At 50.2% G+C, this 20593-nt stretch overlaps 1 long non-coding RNA gene across 1 annotated transcript in view; it reads right to left on the bottom strand.

Moving 5' to 3' along the window:
• LOC133056179 (uncharacterized) overlaps positions 1–20593 on the bottom strand; it is a 41693-nt gene that overhangs the window by 4224 nt on the left and 16876 nt on the right. Inside the window, exons 7-8 of the long non-coding RNA XR_009692750.1 lie at positions 10928–11024; positions 1228–1469 (exon numbers count right to left, since the gene is read on the bottom strand). This is a non-coding gene — a long non-coding RNA (uncharacterized LOC133056179). The remainder of the gene's footprint in view (positions 1–1227; positions 1470–10927; positions 11025–20593) is intronic.

Raw genomic sequence — 20593 nt, 5'->3', positions numbered from 1 at the left:
TCACCCTGCAGGCCTTTCATCTCCCGCTTGCCCCGTTGCCCTCTGGGAGTATCCCAGTCAGGACTGAGACCTGACCCGGGACCTCAAAACCTTACTTTCATGTTCCTCTTGGGGGCTCCTCTGAAACATGGGCATCTTAGCCTGGAGCCTTCCCAAAGTAGAGCCGGAGAGGAAGACATGTATGTGGGGGTTTTATTTGATAGGTGACCCCAAGGGAATAGGAATTAAAGAAGGGGAAGGATAGCCAGGGAACAGAAGAAAGCCAACACAAGGCAGGCTCTTGAGATGGCCACTGCGAACCTGTTGCCATGAAAAGGAAAAAACGAGGAATGAGGTTTTTTTCTTTCCCTTTCCAGAGAACAAAGAAGATAAAGAGGACAGTGAGCAGGCCTGAACATTCCTAGATTTTTTTAACTTTACCTGCCCCAGACTCTGCATGTCTGTAACTAAGTTTGCTTTTCTGCCCCCTAACTCTGCAAGAGCTGTGCTCCACACCTATTTTCCTTTGATTCTATGCTAAACACAGCCCTTCTCTGGTGTTTACCCTTACAACACCCTTCCCCTTGTAGTTACATATCAGAAAGCAGGCCACAGAGCCTCAGAACCGCCAGACTCAATTACTGGGTTACTGACGCTGGCCTGTGACTGTCTTCGAAACAACTAAAGGGGAAGAAGTCAAGAGCCTAACACCTTTGCTCCTCATGACCGACTCCTGACCGTGAGCCCTCATCTTCTGTACGCCCCTAGGCTCCTCGTGAAGGTAGGGCTCAGCTCTTGAGTCATGAGCCTACTCTCACCGGCTGAGAATTAGGCACCTTTCCATTTCTTCCAAACTCTGTCTCCATAGTTTTTATTTGGCTTCTGTGCTTGATCCCTGAGTCGGGAAGATCCCCTGGAAGAGGAAATGGCAACCCACTCCAGTATTCATGCCTGGAAAAGTCCACGGGCAGAGGAGCCTGGTGGGGGGAGAGCAGCTACGGTCCATGGGGTCGCAAGAGCCAGACACGACTGAGCAGCACAGGCTGGCTGGGCAGAAAAAGCCAAGGTTTTTGGCCAGCAGCAAACCTGGGGACCCCTTTCCTCCAGAACCTTCTGGGAATTGTGAAGAACTGCTTCCTGGGATGGCACCATGGCAGGACGGGGACCCCAAGCCTGACCACCACCCCAGCATCCCCCCTGCAGCTGGCAGCCAGAACCTGGCACCCACGGAGCCCTGGTGGTACCCACCACGGCGGAGAGGAGCAGCGGTGGAGGAGCGAGGATGCTTCATGCCCTTGCTTGAGGCACCACCGCGTGAAACACGGCGGAGCCTGCAGCGAACTGTCTCAGGCCGGCCCGGATCAAAGGTGGAAGAGCCAATGTGGGTCAGGGACCAGACTGGCTGCTCAGCAGATAAATCTTCCTGCCGACCTTTGAGGAATGACTCATCACTCATGCCCAGGTGGGGAGTTTGTCTTCTCCGTCCAAGCCTAAGTAAAGAAAGAAAGACAGGGTGGTTCGAGTCTGAGGCTTTTTATATCGTTTCCCCGGGTTACCAGTCCGGCGGCCAGTGGGCCTGCGTAGGGACAAAGCAGGAGAGCAATCAGGAGACCATGGGCAGCTTCAGAGCGGGCTGGAGCAGAGAGCTCAGCCGCAGGGGTGGCGGGGAGGAGACAGCCAGTGCCGAAGTCCCCCCACGCCTCTGCCTGTCTTCCTGACCCTAAAAACCCGTACAGGCTGTCTGTCCCCAGCCTGGAATTAGGCTGGGCTCCAGAAGTGCTTTGAAAAAGTCTACTGTTTGTACCGGAGAGCGAGCGGGAAGCTGTCATATAGCACAGGGGCCTCAGCTCGGGGCTCTGTGATGGCCTGGAGGAGTGGGATGGGGGGAGAGGAGGGAGGCTCCAGACGGAGGGGCTGTGTGTACACATAGCTGATTCACGCTGATGTACAGCAGGACCGAACACAACACTGAAAAGCAATTATACTCCAGTTTTTTAAAAAAAGAAATTTCTACAAGTCTGCTGTTTGGAGCTGGAGCGCTGGGGGCACATCCTCTTATTGAAGCAATACTGTGCATGCCTCCACCGGTCCCAGCTCTGCCCACGGGGAAGCTCAGGGAGGGCGTCGAGGGGTCAGTGCGACAGTGTTCCTGAGAAAGCACAGTGGAGGCAGGAAGCCGCCTCCTCCCACCCCATCACCCACTGGGCGGCGGAAGCAGGTGACTCCTAGAGCCAGAGCAACGGCTTTAGCAAAGGGGAGCATGGGGGTGGGACAAGGGCGAGGGCAGCCTTGAGGCTGTGGGGACTTCCCTGGTGGTCCAGCGGTTGAGAGTCTGCCTCCCAATGCAGGGGACAGGGGTTCGATCCCTGGCTGGGGAACTAAGATCCCACATGCCTCAGGGCAGCTAAGCTCGTGTGCCACAAGGAAAGAAAGCCCGTGCACCACAGCAAAGACCTAACACAGTCGAAAGGAAACAACGCTGTGGCTGTGGGCTGGGTTGATGGGAGAAGCCCTGCCCCGAGGATCGGAGGTCATCACAGAACGAGACGGCGCTAGTGGTAAAGAGCCCGCCTGCCGGTGCAGGAGACAGAAAAGACTCGAGTTTGATCCCTGGGTCGGGAAGATCCCTGGAGGAGGGCATGGCAACCCACTCCAGTATTCTTGCCTGGAGAATCCCATGGACAGAGGAGCCTGGCGGGCCACAGTCCATGGGGTCACAGAGTCAGACACAGTTGAAGCGACTGAGCACAGCAGAGTCAGTAGCTCCTTGAGGCCAATGCTGATACCCGAGCCTTCTGGATTCTCCATCTTGTTTGCTCAGCTCTTGGTTCCTAAATGCTCCTCTTTTGAGGACCTTGTGCTCCACTGGGATTTCATCCCTGTCCCCCTTACCTGCCCAAGTCCCCAGCACAGCCTCTATTTATCAGATGTGCGCCCTGAGGGTCAGAATCTGCCAGCAAGTCAATGGCAAAATCTAAACCGGGACACAGAGCTTTGAACTCCCAGCCCACCCACCTACTCGCCAAGGAGCGGGAAGGGAACCCCACGGTTAGAGGTAATGAAGGCTGCTGAGCCCGGGGGGCCTCGGGAGGGGAGGCTGGAGCGCGACTTGGGGGAAATTACAGGTATCACTTTATTTTCCAGGGGAAAAAATAACCATGGAGAACGTCTGCAATTACAGCTCATCACCGCTGACTGTGTAACTGCAGTCTAAATACCTGGTAATCAGAAGACCGGAGACAATGAGATCTGAGCTTTATTTAGCACCTTTCCACTCCCCTGCCTCAAGCCTTGCTGGGCGAAGTGATGGTGGGAGCCGGGTTCGCAGACACTCAAGGCAGCCTCTTCCCAGTCGTTCTGCACAAAGATCAGGCCACTGACCCTTGGCAGTCCACAGACATATCGACTTCTTTATTTTTTTTTTTCCCCTCAGAGTGTCATTGGGCCAGCTTCTCAGCCCCTTGGTCTTTTTTTTTTTCCAGACACTCTGCTAAGCACTTTATTTTTTAACTTTTTATTTTATATTGCAGTACATCTGATTAACAGTGTTGGGACTCAGCCATACACATACCTGTATCCACTCTCCCCCAATTGCCCTCCCATCCAGGCTGCCACATAACATGGAGCAGAGTTCCCCGTGCTGTCCAGGGGGTCCTTGCTGGTTCTCGTTTTAAATATAGCAGTGTGTACATGTCCATCCCCAACTCCCTAACTATCCTTTCCCCCATTCTTCCACCCCGGCAACCATAAATTGTTTCTCTAAATCTGTAAGTCTGATCCTGTTTTATAAATAAGTTCATTCATATCATTTCTTTTTTTTTAAATTTATTTTTCTTTATTTATTTGGCAGAGCCAGATTTTAGTTATGCCATGTGGGATCTAGTTCCCTGACCAGGGATCAAACCCAGGCCCCCTGCACTGGGAACACATAGTCTTGGCCACTAGGCCACCAGAGACATCCTTGTATCATTTCCTTTTAGATTCTTCATATAAAGGGTGCCATACCTTTATACATTCTCCTTCTCTGTCTGACTTACTTCACTCAGTATGATAATCTCTAGGTGCACTCATGTTGCTGTGCACGGCATTATTTCATTCTCTTTTAATGACTGAGTAATATTCTATTGTATATATGCACCATATCTTCTTTATCCATTCTTCTGTCCGTGGACATCCCTCTGTCTTTTCCATTAATCTTTTACTAAACATCTATTGAGTGTCCCCCACGTGTTAGTCATGGAGAGAGGAGCAGGGTACCCAGCAGTGGGCAAGCCAGCCAAGGCCCTGTCTTCATAAAGATTATCTTCAAGTCTGGGAGACAGACAACAAACAAAGCAACATATGAATGAAAGAATGATGGCATGATGCGAGAGTAAGAAGTGAGAAGGCAGTGGGCAGCCCTGGGAGGACACTTTAGGGTGGTCCATGAAGGCAGCTCTGAAGAGGCGAAAGGTCAGCTGAGACCTGAAGGATACAAAGAAGCTGATTATGATTTAAAACTGAGGGAGCAGCAGGTGCAAAGGCCCTGGGGTGAGAAAGATTCTGCCTGGCTCTAAGGCGTGTGAAAAGGCCAGTAAGTACCTGGAACTCAGTGAGAAATAAAAAAGAAAAGGGTAAAAATAGGCTTGAAAAGGTAGCAGATAACAGACCATGTTGGGCAAAGGAGCTTGGATTCGAAGACCTGGATGGGTTTTTACCAAAGGAATGACACAATCTGATTTACATTTGCAAAATATCACTGTGGCCACCGGGTGGGGAACAGATGGGGAAAGGACCAGCATGGAGGCAGGGGGACCAGCTGGGCACTGCTGCAGTGACCCTGTGGTGACCAAGGAAAGGCCAAATGACAAAAAGGGTGTTTATGCAAATATAATCTGAAGTAGAGCTCCTGGGAACCACTGATGAAGTAGACTTGGGGGTGGAAAAGATGTCTCCCAGGTTTCTGGCCGAGCAGCTGGGTGGCTGAGAAGGCAGTTTACCGAGACAGGCACACTGGCCAAAGGCACACATGGATAGGCAGGGCTGGTCTGCAGTCGCGGAACCATTGCTTGTCCTTCCCTTGACCTTCTCTGCATCACAGGACATCTGACCCCGGGAGACCCCCGAGTCTGGGTCAGCTGGGTTCAGCCAATGGGAGACACGCTGGGAGGAGGCTGGAGGGTGGGAAGAAGCAAGGAGCTAGGACAGGTCTCTCCCTCTCTCTGGGCCTTGGGCAGAGTCTCAAGGAAGTTGAGGAGGCCACTACATCTTCTCTGAGGCTCCAGTTCCCACTGGGCAGCCCTCCAAGGCTGCAGCTTTCACTAGGTCATCCCGGCCCTGGGTTAACCCCGCTTCTCCCCCCGGGCCCTCCATCCCACCAACAGTCACAGCTTCCTGCTTAGCTGACCCCCGGGTTGCCTTGCCATCCCTTATGCAACTTCTCAGTTCCTCCATGGCCTGGGTAACCAAAGTCCTATCAAATATTCCCTTTGTATTAAAGATTTAGAGTGGTTTCTGTGCTCTACTCAAAGCTATGGTTTTTCCAGTGGTCATGTATGGATGTGAGAGTTGGACTATAAAGAAAGCTGAGCACCAAAGAATTGATGCTTTTGAACTATGGTGTTGCAGAAGACTCTTGAGAGTCCCTTGGACTGCAAGGAGATCCAACCAGTCCATCCTAAAAGAAATCAGTCCTGAATATTCATTGGAAGGACTGAAGCTGAAGCTGAAACTCCAATATTTTGGCCACCTGATGTGAAGAACTGACTCATTGGAAAAGACCCTGATGCTGGGAAAGATTGAAGGCGGGAGGAGAAGGGAACGACAGGATGAGATGGACTCAATGGACATAAATTTGAGCAAGTTCCAGGATTGGTGATGGACAGGGAGGCCTGGTGTGCTGCAGTCCATGGGGTCGCAAAGAGTTGGACACAACTAGCAACTGAACTGAACTGTGCTCTTGATTGGACCCTGACTGGTACATGAAATGTCTGGCTGAGGTGGGAGGTGCAGCACTGGTCTGTGTCAAGTTTAAATTTTTGTTCTTGTATTGATTCTATTCCCTATGGTTTCAGCCTCAAATAAGCAGAGTTAACCACAACTCCCTTTGGAACATAAAACCACTGAATCTAAAGGCTCAAAGACACCTTAGAGATATCCTAGCCCTAACAGCTGCTTAATGCTGGTATCTCCTTTATAATGTGCAACCAAATGGTCTTAAGCCCAGGCTGATTGCCTTCAGTGATGATGTATGAGTTAGCTATTAGAGCAATAATGCTGTGTAACAAACCATCCCCAGACCTCAGTGGCTCAAAAATAACAGGCTTTTATTTTTGGATTGTTCTGCTTCAGGCTAAGGGTTGGCTAAACTTGGCTCCAGTTGGCTTCAAGTCTGCTGATTATGTCTATATTCTCCTCTGGCCAGAATCTACCCTGAGCATTCTTCTAAGAGCAGACCAAGGGAGCTCGGGAGGGCCAACCAGACCAAACAAGCATACAGGAGGCCTCAGTTTAGATCACGTCTGCCAAAGTTCCATTGGCCAAAGCAAGTCAGATGGCTAACAGCAGCAGCGATAGGGCAGGAAAATGTACTCCGTGAGATCACTCAACAAAAGGAGGGCATGAAGACCTGAAAGCAGGGAGGTCCAGGGGTCCAGTGCTAAGACTACCAGGTCCGGTGGTCTTCCGTGGAGGTCCAGTGGAAAGAATCTGCCTTGCAATGCAAAGGACGCAAGTTCAATCCCTGGTCAGGGAACTAAGATGCCAGCTGCCGCAGAGCAACTAAGCCTGTGTGCCACAACTAGAGAGTGTGCGCCCTGCAACAAAGATCCCACGGGACGCAACCGGTATCCTGCATGCTGCAACTCAGATCTAAGTGGGAGCAATAATCCACTCCACTATACACAGGAAGCTTACTCTTGACTCTTTTGAGCTGAAATCTGCCTGTGTAGGCTGGGCCGAGGTTTCTAGTTAGAGACACAGGGAATATATCTCCTTTTCTCCACGTGATAGATAACCTTCCAAGTGTCTACAGCTAACTAGCCCCTTTGGGTTCTTCCTTCACATGAGCCTGATTCCTCCAAAGACTTGATTTTCACTCCCTTCATCATGGTTACTTCCCTCTGAACATGGTCCAGTTGCATCTTTATTACACCTCGTGGCTAATGTCTATAACCGCCCGTAGGACTTCCCTGGCCGTTCAGGGGTTAAGACGTTGCCTTCCAACAGCAGGGGTGCAGCTTCGATCCCTGGTAGGGGAGCTAAGATCCCCTCAGGGCCACAAATGCAAAACACAAAACAGAAGCAACATTGTAACAAATTCAATAAAGATTTTTTAAATGGTCCACGATCTTACAAAATAATAACATAACAGCCCTTGATGTTTTCTCAACACAGGGAAGTGGATTCCTCCCCACTGTGACAGGAAATCACACCCGTGGACACTCAGCCCACGTAAGCGAGAGAAAACCAGTCTCCTCCAACTCAGAAGGTTTTTCCAGGTTCATGTGTGTGCATGCTCAGTCGTGCCTGACTCTGCAACCCCACGGACTGTAGCCTGCCATGCTCCTCTGTCCATGGGATTTCCATGGACATTCTTGGCAAGAATACTGGAGTGGGTTGCCATGCCCTCCTCCAGGGGGTCTTCCCGACCCAGGGATCGAACCCACGTCTGCTGCTTGGCAGGTGGATTCTTCACCACTGAGCCACCAAGGAAGCTCTTTTCTAGGTTTATATCACCCACACAAATGGTTTCCCCTCTTACCCTGAACCCCTCAGTCCTCATGTACCCTCCAGGCCTGTGTTTGCTGACAAATTGATTCTGGCCCCCAGCTTTTGGTCCCCAGATGGAGGTCACATCTCTATCTGGACCAGGAGAACCCAGAAAGCCATGAGGAGTGTCTGCCATCTCTGCGTTTGGAATCTTTCCAGGGATCACAGGACTGGGTGCCAGGTTCTGGGGGCCCCTCCACCCACAGCAGGGTGCAGCTCAGGGGTTCAGGCAGCTATGGCCACAGACACTCAGCCAATTTTAAGGGGATGAGGACTGAGCTTTCCCTAAAACAGCCCCCACCTGCTCACAAACAGAGCAGAGACCCAGGGATGGGCGGGGCTTGGTGCCTCTGAAGACTCACAGAAGGACTGGAATCTTAAAGAAGGTGGAGAAGTGGCGGGACCGGCAGGACCTTCTGGGCAAGGCCTGAGAGTTCGGGCTTCAGCCCAAGGAAGGCAGGACACCATCCAAGGGAGGAGTCAGGCGAATTCACATGACCAGATTTGCCTTTGGGTTGAGATCAAAGGGCAGACCGTGGCCTGCGTTCCTTCAGTTGAGTCTCTGCATCATTCCCTTCTTGTCTTCTTTCCTCCTTCTTTTTTTAAGGCATCATTTTTTCTGTTTCCGGAGTCAGAATCCATTGTGTTTCTTTTTATCGTTTTATTTTTTAATAAATGTATTAATTTATGTTTGGCTGCACTGGGTCTTTGTTGCAGCACATGGGCTTCTCGTGGGACGGCTTCTCTTGTTGCAGAGCAGGGGCTCCAGGGCGCAGGCGCAGTAGTCGTGGCTCCCGGGCTCCAGGGCGCAGGCGCAGTAGTCGTGGCTCCCGGGCTCCAGGGCGCAGGCGCAGTAGTCGTGGCTCCCGGGCTCCAGGGCGCAGGCGCAGTAGTCGTGGCTCCCGGGCTCCAGGGCGCAGGCGCAGTAGTCGTGGCTCCCGGGCTCCAGGGCGCAGGCGCAGTAGTCGTGGCTCCCGGGCTCCAGGGCGCAGGCGCAGTAGTCGTGGCTCCCGGGCTCCAGGGCGCAGGCGCAGTAGTCGTGGCTCCCGGGCTCCAGGGCGCAGGCGCGGTAGTCGTGGCTCCCGGGCTCCAGGGCGCAGGCGCGGTAGTCGTGGCTCCCGGGCTCCAGGGCGCAGGCGCAGTAGTCGTGGCTCCCGGGCTCCAGGGCGCAGGCGCAGTAGTCGTGGCTCCCGGGCTCCAGGGCGCAGGCGCGGTAGCTGTGGAGCGCAGGCTTAGTTGCTCCATGGCACGTGGAATCTTCTCAGACCAGGGATCGGACCCGTGTCCCCTCCATTGGCAGGCAGATTCCTAACCACTGTGTCACCAGGGAAGCCCTCTTCCTTCTTTCTTTCTTAACTTGGGTCCCCCCCTCCCGCCTTCTTTTCTCTTCGCTCCCATGAAGCTCCCACCTCTCAGTCTGCCTCCCCTGCTACCCCCTTAGTCAAGGAGACAGTGAGGAGTGGAGCAAAAATGCGACGCGGTGGAGCGATAGCGACTGGAGCTTCTGAGCTCCTTGAGGGCAAAGGTCTGAGAAATTCAAGTGCGCTGGCGGGGTGATGGGGCAACATTTGAAACTGGGGCTGTGGGGAGAGTTCTGAGATGAATGTTGGCCGTGATTGCGCCATGAATCCAGATTGCAAAAGTCCAGCAAAGAAGAAATCCCTATCTCTGGATGTGGGGAGAAGGATTCGGGGAGAAGCAACGGGGAGAGGCTGAGCCTTGCCGCCAGCACACCTGGCTTCTCTCTAACCTCCCCTCAGTGACTACAGGCAAGTTACTCAGCGTCTCTCAAACTCAGACCCCTCGTTTAGAAAAATGGGACAATGATACAAAACTCACGTGACCGAGGACTCTTGGCCGCAAGTAACAGAAACGCACACAAACTAGTTGACAACACAGAGGGAAATCGACTCTCCTAGAACCCAAGGAGGGAGGTTTGGTAGTTTCCAGAAAGAATAGACTAGGGGCCTTTGCACCGACTGTTTCCCGTGCCTGGACCACTCCCCTCCCACCCCGCCCTGCACCATACCCTCCAAACTTGACTCAAGTGACTGGCTCCTCCTGTCTTTCAACTCATAGCTGAAAAGTCACCTTCTCTAGGACAATCCACCCACTGCTCTATCTAAAGAAGCTCTTCAGTTGCTTCGTACCCATCACTTACTTATTTTTCTGCAGAGAACTTATTAGAATTAGTACTTTTTAAATTTGGTTACTTGTTTATAGTCTGGTGCTCACCAAAATTTAACCAACTCTACGCCCAACCAAACTACCCATGGAGGAAAAATAACACTAGGGGCATCCGAAAATTCAGAAAATCTACCTCCCTTTCTAAAGAAATGTCTACAGGAGGTCCTCTAACACAACGAACAGGATACTGAGGAAGAGAGAAAAAGCAAAACTCCTAGTAAAGGAAACCCCCAAATTCTGGCAGTGGACGTCACACACAAGATCTTTAAGAAGAGCTCAATGTTGTCTAAGCAATTGAGAGACTCAATAAGAAACCAAAAGATACCTGTGAAATGATGAGGAAGGTAACTTTTCTCCCCGAAAGAACTTAAAAATGTACACTTAAATACTCCAAAAACTAAATTGTGTTAATACCAAACAATCATGACCTCAATCTAAGCATGATTTTGAAGAATTGATGGAGAATACAAAATGATACCCTATTTGATTTCTTGCATTTGCTTTGTTATTTATTTATTTGGGTTGTGCTGGGTCTTAGCTGTGGTTCTTGGGATCTTCACTGCAGCATACGGTCTTCTTATTGTGGCTCTAGATCCCTCCCCAGGGCTCAAACCCAGGCCCCTTGCATTGAGAGCTTGGAGTCTTAGCTACTGGACCACCAGGGAAGTCCCCAATCTATTTGATTTCAACGTGTGCTTCCTTTAAGTTTTTGTACATGAGTTATGATATACGAGGGAGAGAAAAGAAAACATAACCCCTCTGTATTTCCTAGTTCACTGGGGAAAACAATATTTACATCATCACCAACACATAAAGGCTGTTGATTGGATTCCAACTTTGAAGACGAATCTATAGCTAAAACCGGGCTGACAGATGTGGTTAAAGAACAGAATGTAAATGTCATCAGTTTTGACAACATAAAAGTAAAGATAAAGCTGGCAGAAGTTGGGACTTTAAAAGGAGTGGGGAGGAAAGGAGATAGGAAGGATAGGAAACAAAATAATATCCTCACCTTGGGTCTTCCCCGGTAGTCCAGCGGTCAAGACTCTGAGCTTCCAGCGCAGGGGGCACAGGTTCCATCCCTAGTCCGGGAACTAAGATCCCACATGCTGCACGTGATCAAAAAGTAAAATATAAGATAAATAAATAATATGTTCATCTTACAGAGTAAGCACTCAAGAATTACTGTCTCATATTAGGGGAATAAGAACTGGGTATTTTAAGTGTATAATTTAAAATTGTGAAGGTAAATAGTATAAGAAATAAATATAATTACCAAAAATAAGAGGAAATGGATAGAAGGAGAAAACTACTATATCTTTCACAGTAGGGAATCAGTACAGGTTTGAAATTAACAATAAAAAAATAGAAATATTACAATATTAGAGATTGATGAAGACAACAAAAAACAAAACAAAAATATAGTGGTTGTCTTTGAAGGATAAAACTACGCATGTGGATTCCTAGGAAGTTCTTTATGACCAGTTGACTGAAAAGAAAAGAAATCAGATCTGCTTACAGCTGGTTCTGCGTGATACACGGGCACCAACCAGAAGTGAACACGGCAGCCCCGACTGACAGCGACCCTGCAAGGGGCTTCCTGGTGGTCCAGCGGCTGAGACACCAAGCTCTCAATGCAGGGCTTCCAGGTTCAACCCCTGGTCAGGGAACTAGGCCCCACACACTGCAACTGAGGGTTCACATGACCCAGCTAAAGATCCCGCATGCCACAAGATCGAAGGTCTCGTCCCAGTGGGCGTGCAGCATCTAGTTCCCTGAAGCGTGAAGTGGAAGTAGCTTAGTCGTGTCTGACTCTTTGCGACCCTAGGACCATTCAGTCCATGGAATTCTCCAGGCCAGAATACTGGAGTGGATAGCTGTTCTCTGCTCCAGGGGATCTTCCCGACCCAGGGATCAAACCCAGGTCTCTCTCATTGCAGGCAGACTCTTTACCAGCTGAGCCTCCAGGGAAGCTCACGAATACTGGAGTGGGTAGCCTATCCTTTCTCCAGGGGATCTTCCCGACCCAGGAACCGAACCGGGGACTACTGCATTGCAGGCAGATCTTTCACCAGCTGAGCCGCCAGGGAAGTTCCCTGACCGGGGATGAAACCCGGGCCACAAGCCTTGGGAGCGCAGAGTCTCAACCACTGGACCACAGGGCAAGTCCCGGGGAAGTTCCTCCCCTCACTATTAGAGCTCACAACTCTCATGGAACTTTTACTTCCTGTCCACTCCACTTCAGACTCCACAGATTCCAAGGCCTTTGGATCCAAGAAAGAAATGTTCCCATGAGAACGGAATAAAGATTCCTGTGAATTAGAAGCTGAGACTGACACAAAATCATTCTCTTCTGAATAAACAAAAAAAGAAGAGTCTCTCTCTCTCTTCATTCTTTTTCAACCAGGGATTGAACCCATGGCCCCTGCCGTGGAAGTACAGAGTCTTAACTGCTGGACCTTCAGGGAAGTCCCAAGAGAGTTACTCTTCTACTTACCAAGGAGGGCCGAGGTTTCTGCTACTTGAGGAGGACCCGGAACCCAGGAAATTCTCCAGGTTACTACTGGATAAGCTACCCACTCCAGTATTCTTGGGTTTCCCTGGTGGCTCAGCTGGTAAACAATCTACCTTGTACTTCCATGTCCAAGAGAAGTACCATGAATACGGAACAGGCAGTGGGAAACAGAGGTTACAAATGTCAACTACGGCCTCACAAAAACAAGAACTGTAGAAACCAGGAATCTCTTCTGCCTTGATTGTTATCTATGTACCTGTTACATATTTGTGAATATTAACTAATTGCTTTTCTCTCTCCTTCCTCTTTGATTTTCTAAGAAAGATGGTGATTCACTTTTCATGTGGTCTTTTTTAAAATTATATTTTCTTGAAGTATAGTTGAATTACAAGGTTGTGTTAATTACTGTTACACAGCAAAGTGACTCAGGCATACATACATATTCATTCTTTTTCATATTCTTTTCCATTATGGTTCATCACAGGATATTGAATATAGTTCCCTGTGCTATTCAGTAGGACCTTGTTGTTTATCCACGCTATATATGATTTCTGTATCTGAAAATCCCAAGCTCCCAATCCAGCCTTCTCCCATCTCCCTCCCCCTTGGCAATTATCAGTCTCTATGTCCCTGATTCTGTTCCTGTTTCATAGGCTCATTTCTGTCTTATTTGGTCTTTAAGGTACAGAATATTCAGGCAGGGTTTCGACCATATTTGAAGGGTAATCAACCTCACTCAGAAATGATACCATGACTGTCACCCAAAGATGGATATAATGGCTGTTAGGATTTTGTGTCTCCTCTTTTTGAGAACAGGCTTCCCAGGTGGTTCAGTGGTAAAGAATCTGCCTGCCAATGCCGGAGACACAGGAGATGCAGGTTTGATCCCCGGGTCAGAAAGATCCCCTGGAGTAGGAAATGGCAACCCACTCCCGCATTTTCTCCTGAAAAATCCCAAGGACAGAGGAGCCTGGTGGGCGACAGTCTATGGGGTCACAGAGTTGCACCCAACTGAGCAACTGAGCAGGTTTTTGAGAACAAGTTGAGGGTCTTTGTACAAAGATAGCTGCACCTGGCAAGGAAAAAGCATAAATCTCATGTTGTTATTGTTCAGTGGAGTTCAGATGTGTGTGGAAGGATGTCTGTGGATGCTATGTAGCCAAAGGGATGGACTGCATAGGCCATTAAGCTATTGTCTCTCAACTCCAAGTTCACCCTTCTAGACTCGGTTTTGTGATGGGACTCAGGCTGGGACTTCGCACAGGCTCCGCCAGCTGACTCCCTGTGAGTTTCCACCAATAACAGAACCAGAGGGAAGGTGGAAGGCTGGCACGGGGAGAATGGACTCACTCTGCCTATCTGCTCACTCTTCTTGTCCGCATCCCTCCATCAACAGATCTCCACCCCAGCAGGAGGAGTTCACGCCAATTATCCAGTTTTTTATGCCATGAGCCTCATCAAAGGGCCCCTCAAACACATCAGTACCAGTCAGCCAGTGCCCCTCAGCAGAAGTCTGAGCCCAGCTCCGTGCAACGTCCTCTTCAAGCTTCTGGGGTCAGATAAGCCCAGCCTCCCGCCTATGTTCCGCCAGCTGTAGGACCGACGGCTTCTTTCTGCAATTACTATATCCATGTTTTCCTTTTATCTTTTCAGTCTTACAATTCATGTGGAGTTAATTCTCTGTATTAAATTATCTCTGTTAAAATAACTAAGGAGGTTTCAATTTTCCTGATCAGACCTTGACTGGTAGGGGCAGACATCTGGGACTTTTGATTATAAGCCTCCTCCACAACCAGAATTTTTTTCTAACTCCGAACAGGCACTACTTCTGATTAATCTGTTAAATTCAGTGCTATAGCTGTTACGAGAATGCAGCAACAGAGAGCCGCAAGATCATCTGAAAGGAAAACCACCTCAACCTCAGATGGGTTATGGAGGACTCCCTGGAGGAAGTGACATCCAAGCTGAATTTAAATAATGAATTGGGATTAACCAGATAGAGTGTGGGATAGTGAATCAGGCATAGAGAACAAAAGGCAAGTTCAAAGGGAGGATGCAATAAAGTCCTCATTTTACCTTCATGGAAGAATTTGGCTGAAGTTTCTAGAATGACAAGACCACAGAAAGGCAAATATCATTTATATGTGAAATCTAAAAAAATTATACAACTGAACTTTACAAAACAGAAACAGACTCACATATATAGAAGACAAACTTATGGCTTTTCCTTATGGAAAAGCGGGTAGGAAGGGATAAATTAGGAGTTTGGGATTAACATATACACACAACTATATATAAAAATAGATAACCCACGAGGTCTCACTGTATAGCACAGGGAACTATCTTCAATATCTTGTAATAAACTATAGTGGAAAAGAATCTGAAAAAGAATAGATTTGTGTGTGTGTGTGTCTGTGTGTGTGTGATCACTGTGCTATACACCTGAAGTTAACACAATGTGGCAAATCAATGATACGTCAATTTTAAATAAATAAATAAAGGTTCTAAAAAAATAGAATGTCAAGACCTGGGGCTGGAAGGGTGAGAGGGGGCCCAATCAGGAGGGTCTCTATCCCCCTGGTGATGAATTGGGATATTTTCCTGAGGACCAGGGAGAGCACTAAGGAGCTGTCAGCTGAGGAGGGGCACGATCACATCTGTGGGCCACAGGCACCCCCAGCGTCCTTGTGCTGACCTTGAGCCACTGGCCCTTGCTCTCAGCCAAGTCACAGCCGGGCTCAGGGCTGAGCTCCAGACTTCCCTGTCTCCCCAGGCAGGCCCTCAGAGCACATCTGCGCTGGGCCTCTGCTCCTGATAAACCTTGTAAGGGCACTAGTTAGCGCAATAAACTAATTCACAGTGAAGTGTTAGCAAATGCAACTGGTTTATCCCTCCTCGGGGATATTTCCATTTTAATGGAGGCTCAGTTGACAAATATTTACTGAATGGTCTATTACAAGCAAGAAACCATGGGAAGCTCCTAGGGGGAGTCAGGGCTTGACCTAAATAAATCAGTCTCTAATGATAAAACTTGAGTTCATAGGAAACACACTGGAGGCAGCAGATAACCTTCCTTATCTCCAGTTAAACCACAGCGGCACCCATCTTGGTCTGCCCCAAAATGCCCCAGTCACCCTAACCCCAACCCCTTCTTCCACTGGAGAGGGGGCAGAGGTTGTTTAACTATCGCCACCCTAAGTGGGGCTCAGAATCCAAACCCTGCTTTATATTCTGGGATCTCCAGGTCTCCCGGAGTACTAGGATCCAGCCCCCTCCTCTATTGCTCAGTCTCTGCAAACCTCTCCCCACCCCACCCCGCCCCTCCTTGGGCACTCGGATGGAGGGCATCCTGGGTTCCCAGCGCTACACCAGGGCTGCAGGACAGGGAACCAGGGGGTGTGGAAGGATGAACCCCAAAGAGGGCTGCCACGCAGTCTGCGCTTCAGTTCAGGGTCAGAAGGGCCTCCTTTGAGAAGTGGAGCCTCTCGGCCTGTCCCTCCTCCACTGACCTCGGACAGCAGAAATCAGAAAGGAGGATGAGAAACCGGCTGAGAGGAGGCACGCCAGGAAGGGTGGACGGGCCTGCCCCAGCTGCGGCCCTTCCACGTTCTCTCTCTCACCCCCGCTCATGGTCCGGCCTCCTTCATGCCTCCCAGGGTTGATTCTCCTGTACCTGGCCCGCTCCCCAACCCCACACCTTCACGCTCACCTGTCTGCAGCTCTTGTCCTGGGGACACCAGGGAATTGGGAGTCAGGACCCCGGGGGTCTTTCAACCAGTTCACTGCGTCTCCCCCAGTGGAATCCCTGCCTAAGCCTTGGCTCTGTTCTCTGGCGGCTTCGGCCCTGTCTCTAAAACAGGCACAATCCAGGCACCTTAATCCTGGCTTCATCACCCCAGCTTGAGACCCCAGTTTCCATCCATTAAGAAACACTGACATCTAGTGGTCGTAGAAGGAACCTGCAGCACAGACTCACCCTCCGAGGAGAGGGATGGTAGAAGTGTCTAGAAGCAGAAAGACCACCACCCCCACCCCACTCCATCCCACGTTTCCCGCTGCAGTCTCCCTCCCTCTCCCCCGGACATGCTCCCAAGGTCGCCGAGACAGCCTGAGAATCAAGAACCAGCGCTGAAATGACCCCGGGGTGCGAGGTTCTTGCTAGAGATGACCCGGAAGCATCCTGGGTGGCAAGGGGAGAGAGACCTTGGATAAAACACAGCGTGGATCATCCACACAGCGAGTCAGAGGAGCTGGGTACAAGCCAGATTCCAGGAGCCAGTCACGCACCACCCCCCACTGCCACATCGGGGAGGGCCCCGACAGCAAGATGGATGGAGGCAGCTTTCTGCCAATCATTCACCTGCCAGCCACTCCATCATGTGGACCACAGATGCTTACTCAGCTCTCCCAGGTGCCCGGCGTCATACCTGGCAACTGACTCTGTGTGTGTGTGTGTGTGTGTGTGTACGCGTGGGCTGGAGGGCAGGTATGCAAACGAAGGAGAGGATGTACACAGCATGAATCACCGACAGACACAAACAGGTGAACCACCAAATGATCCAAACTCCTTTATTCAACAGACGCTTCCTGAATACCTGCAGTGCATAAACCCCCAGGACCGCGGGGGGCGCCCCCGCCGACCACCCGGCAGCTACGGAGCCTCGCTGTCCCCTCACCCCCAACCTCTAACTGAGGCAGCCCCTCCGCTTGGTCAATGCAAGACAACTTCATCATTGTCCTTCACCTGCGTGCCCGCAGTGGCACACAGGAGGTGCCTAATACGTGCTTATCAAAACCACTCACCCAGTCCAAGCCCCTGCCCGAAGCCGGTTGTTGTTTGGTCGCTAAGGTTAAGACTCTTTTGCAACCCCATGGACTGTAGCCCGCCAGACTCCTCTGTCCATGGGGTTTCCCAGGCAAGAATACTGGAGTGGGCTGCCATTTCCTCTTCCAGGGGATCTTCCCGACCCAGGGATCGAATCAGCGTCTCCTGCGTTGGCCGGCAGTTTCTGTACCACTGAGCCACGTGGGAAGCTGCCCAAAACAGAACTCTGTCCTAACAGCGCCACTGATGGTTGCTCGCTCAGCCCTCCTCAACACCTCTGCTGATGGTTATTCATCCTTTCATGTGCTGTTGCGTTAGGGCTCCATGGCAGGTGGCAGAAACGCAGCTCAGACTCACTTGAGCAGAGATGGGGTGGGGGTGGGGCCTTGCCGTGTCCTTCTGCAGCTAAGCTTGCTCCACGCAGCAGGAGGGAGATGGCCAAGGCCCTTCCACACACGTGTGTTCCTAGCTCAGGGACTCCATCTCCCTCTCCCTCTCCTGCTGATGCTGAGGAGCATCTGAATCTCTGGGATGACTGGCAGCTCAGATCCTCTTGTCCCTGGATCCATTCCCAGAGCCTGGGAGACAGGAGTGATTTCCCCGGGGGTTCAGGTCTGCCTCTGGGACCAGGCAGACAGGAAGGACACTATCACTGAACCATGAGTAGGGGGAGGGGATGACAGGAGAGTTTCCCAAACAGAGGAGGGTGTGTTACCAGGGAAAGGAGGCGGGAGGGGCTGCAGGGGTGCAGTTTATTGAACAGTGTCTCCCAAAACCTTTGGTACCACCCAGAACCTCAGAATGTAACCTCGTTTGGAAATAGAATCTTTGCAGATGTAGTGATAGTGAGGACTTGAGATGGTCCTGGCTTAGGGTGGGGCCTGAGTCCCACGAGACCGTCCTGTAAGAGACAGAAAAGGACCCCCACGGACACAGAGGGACGAGGCCACAGGAAGACAGAGGCAGAGACTGGAGTCACGCGGCCACAAGCCAAGGAACGCCAGAGCCCCCAGAAGCCAGAAGAGGTAATGAAAGATTCTGCCCCAGAGCCTTCAGCGGGAGCTGGACTCTGGCCTCTGCAGGAGAAGCTACTTCTGTTGTTCTAAGCTGCCCCGTTTGTGGTCATTTGTTAGTGCAGCTCTAGGAAATAATATGGGCTTCCCCGGTGGCATTGGTGGTAAAGAACCTGCTGGCCAAGGCAGGAAGAAACACAGGTTCGAGCCCTGAGTCGGGAAGAGCCCCTGGAGGAGGGCATGGCAACCCACTCCAGTGTTCTTGCCTGGAGAATCCCATGGACAGAGGAGCCTGGCGGGCTACAGTCCAAGGGGTCACAAAGAGTCAAATATGACTGAAGTGACTTAGCATGCAGGAAATAATACAGGAAGAGAGGCCAAGAGGTGCCCATCGCCAGCCACTGGGGAGGGGGTGGAGCAGAGCCCAGATCCCTTCCCAAATCCACAGCCGCTGATTACGGTTCTGCTGCGGGAGCCACAGGTCATGTGACCCCCATCCTCAGGGGTGTGTCCAGGGTGAGGACACACGTGGCCACACAGAGGCTCCTCGAGGTAATGCCCCCATCACCACCCCTCCTGGACGTGTAAACAGACCCAAGATGCTGAGCGAGCCTGCCCATTTGGATTGCTTAAAGCAGGGGTCCCCAACCTTCTGCATCTAATGCCTGATGATCCAAAGTGGAGCTGATGTACTAATAACAGAAATAGGGACTTCACTGGAAGGACTGGTGCTGAAGCTGAACCTCCAATACTTTGGCCATCTGATTTGAAGGGCCTATTCATTGGAAAAGATTGAGGGCAATAGGAGACAGAGGCAACAGAAGATGAGATGGTTGGATGGCATCACTGACTCAATGGACATGAGTTTCAGCAAACTCTGGGAAATAATGAAGGACAAGGAAGCCTAGCATGCTGTAGTCCATGGGGTCACAAAGAGTCGGACACGACCTAGTGACTGAATAACACCAATGACTTCCCTGGCAGCCAGTGGTTGGGACTTCGCCTTCCGATGCAGGTGAAGGTTCAGTTCCTGGTGGGAGAGCTAGATCCCGCCTGCCTCGTGGTGAAAAAAACAGAACACAAAACAGAAGCAATATTGGAATGCATAAGACTTTAAAAATGGTCCACATTAAAAATACTTTTTAAAAAATAACAGAAATAAGCTGCACAATAAAAGTAATGAGCTTGAATCATCCTAAAACCACCCCCCGCCACCCCATTCCTGGCCTGTGGAAAAACTGTCTTCAGTGAAACCAATCAGTTAGTTCAGTTCAGTCAATGAGTTGTGTCCGACTCTTTGCGACCCCATGGACTGCAGCACGCCAGGCCTCCCTGTCTATCACCAACTCCCATAGTTTGCTCAAACTCATGTCCATTGAGTCGGTGATACCATCCAACCATCTCATCCTCTGTCATCCCCTTCTCTTCCTGCCTTCAATCTTTCCCAGCATTGGGGTCTTTTCAAATGAGTTAGTTCTTTGCATCAGGTGGCCCAAGTATTAGACTTTCAGCTTTAGCATCAGTCCTTCCAATGAATATTCAGGACTGATTTCCTTTAGGATGGACTGGTTGGATCTCCTTGCAGTCCAAGGGACTCTCAAGAGTCTTCTCCAACACCATAGTTCAAAAGCATCAATTCTTCAGCCCTCAGCTTTCTTTACGGTCCAACTCTCACATTCATACATGACTACTGGAAAAACGATTGCTGTGACTAGATGGACCTTTGTTGGCAAAGTAATGTCTCTGCTTTTTAACATGCTGTCTAGGTTGGTCATAACTTTTCTTTCAAGGAGCAAGCATCTTTTAATTTCATGGCTGCAGTCACCATCTGCAGTGATTTTGGAGCCCAAAAATTAAAGCCTCTCACTGTTTCCATTGTTTCCCCATATATTTGCCATGAGGTGATGGGTCCAGATGCCATGATCTTAGTTTCTGAATGCTGAGTTTTAAGCCAACTTTTTCACTCTCCTCTTTCATTTTCATCAAGAAGTTTAGTTCTTCTTTGCTTTCTGCTGTAAGGGTGGTGTCATCTGCATATCTGAAGTTATTGATATTTCTCCTGGCAATCTTGATTCCAGCTTATGCTTCATCCAGCCCAACATTTCACATAATTTACTCTGCATATAAGTTAAATAAGCAGGGTGACAATATACAGCCTTGACGTACTCCTTTCCCGATTTGGAACCAATCTGTTATTCCATGTCCAGTTTAACTGTTGCTTCCTGACCTGCATACAGATTTCTCAAGAGGCAGGTCAGGTGGTCTGGTATTCCCATCTCTTTCAGAATTTTCCACAGTTTATTGTGATCCACACAGTCGAAGGCT

This window comes from Dama dama, chromosome 5 (assembly GCF_033118175.1).
Source record: "Dama dama isolate Ldn47 chromosome 5, ASM3311817v1, whole genome shotgun sequence".
NCBI lineage: Eukaryota > Metazoa > Chordata > Mammalia > Artiodactyla > Cervidae > Dama > Dama dama.
This window is presented reverse-complemented; position numbering and strand designations above follow the sequence as displayed.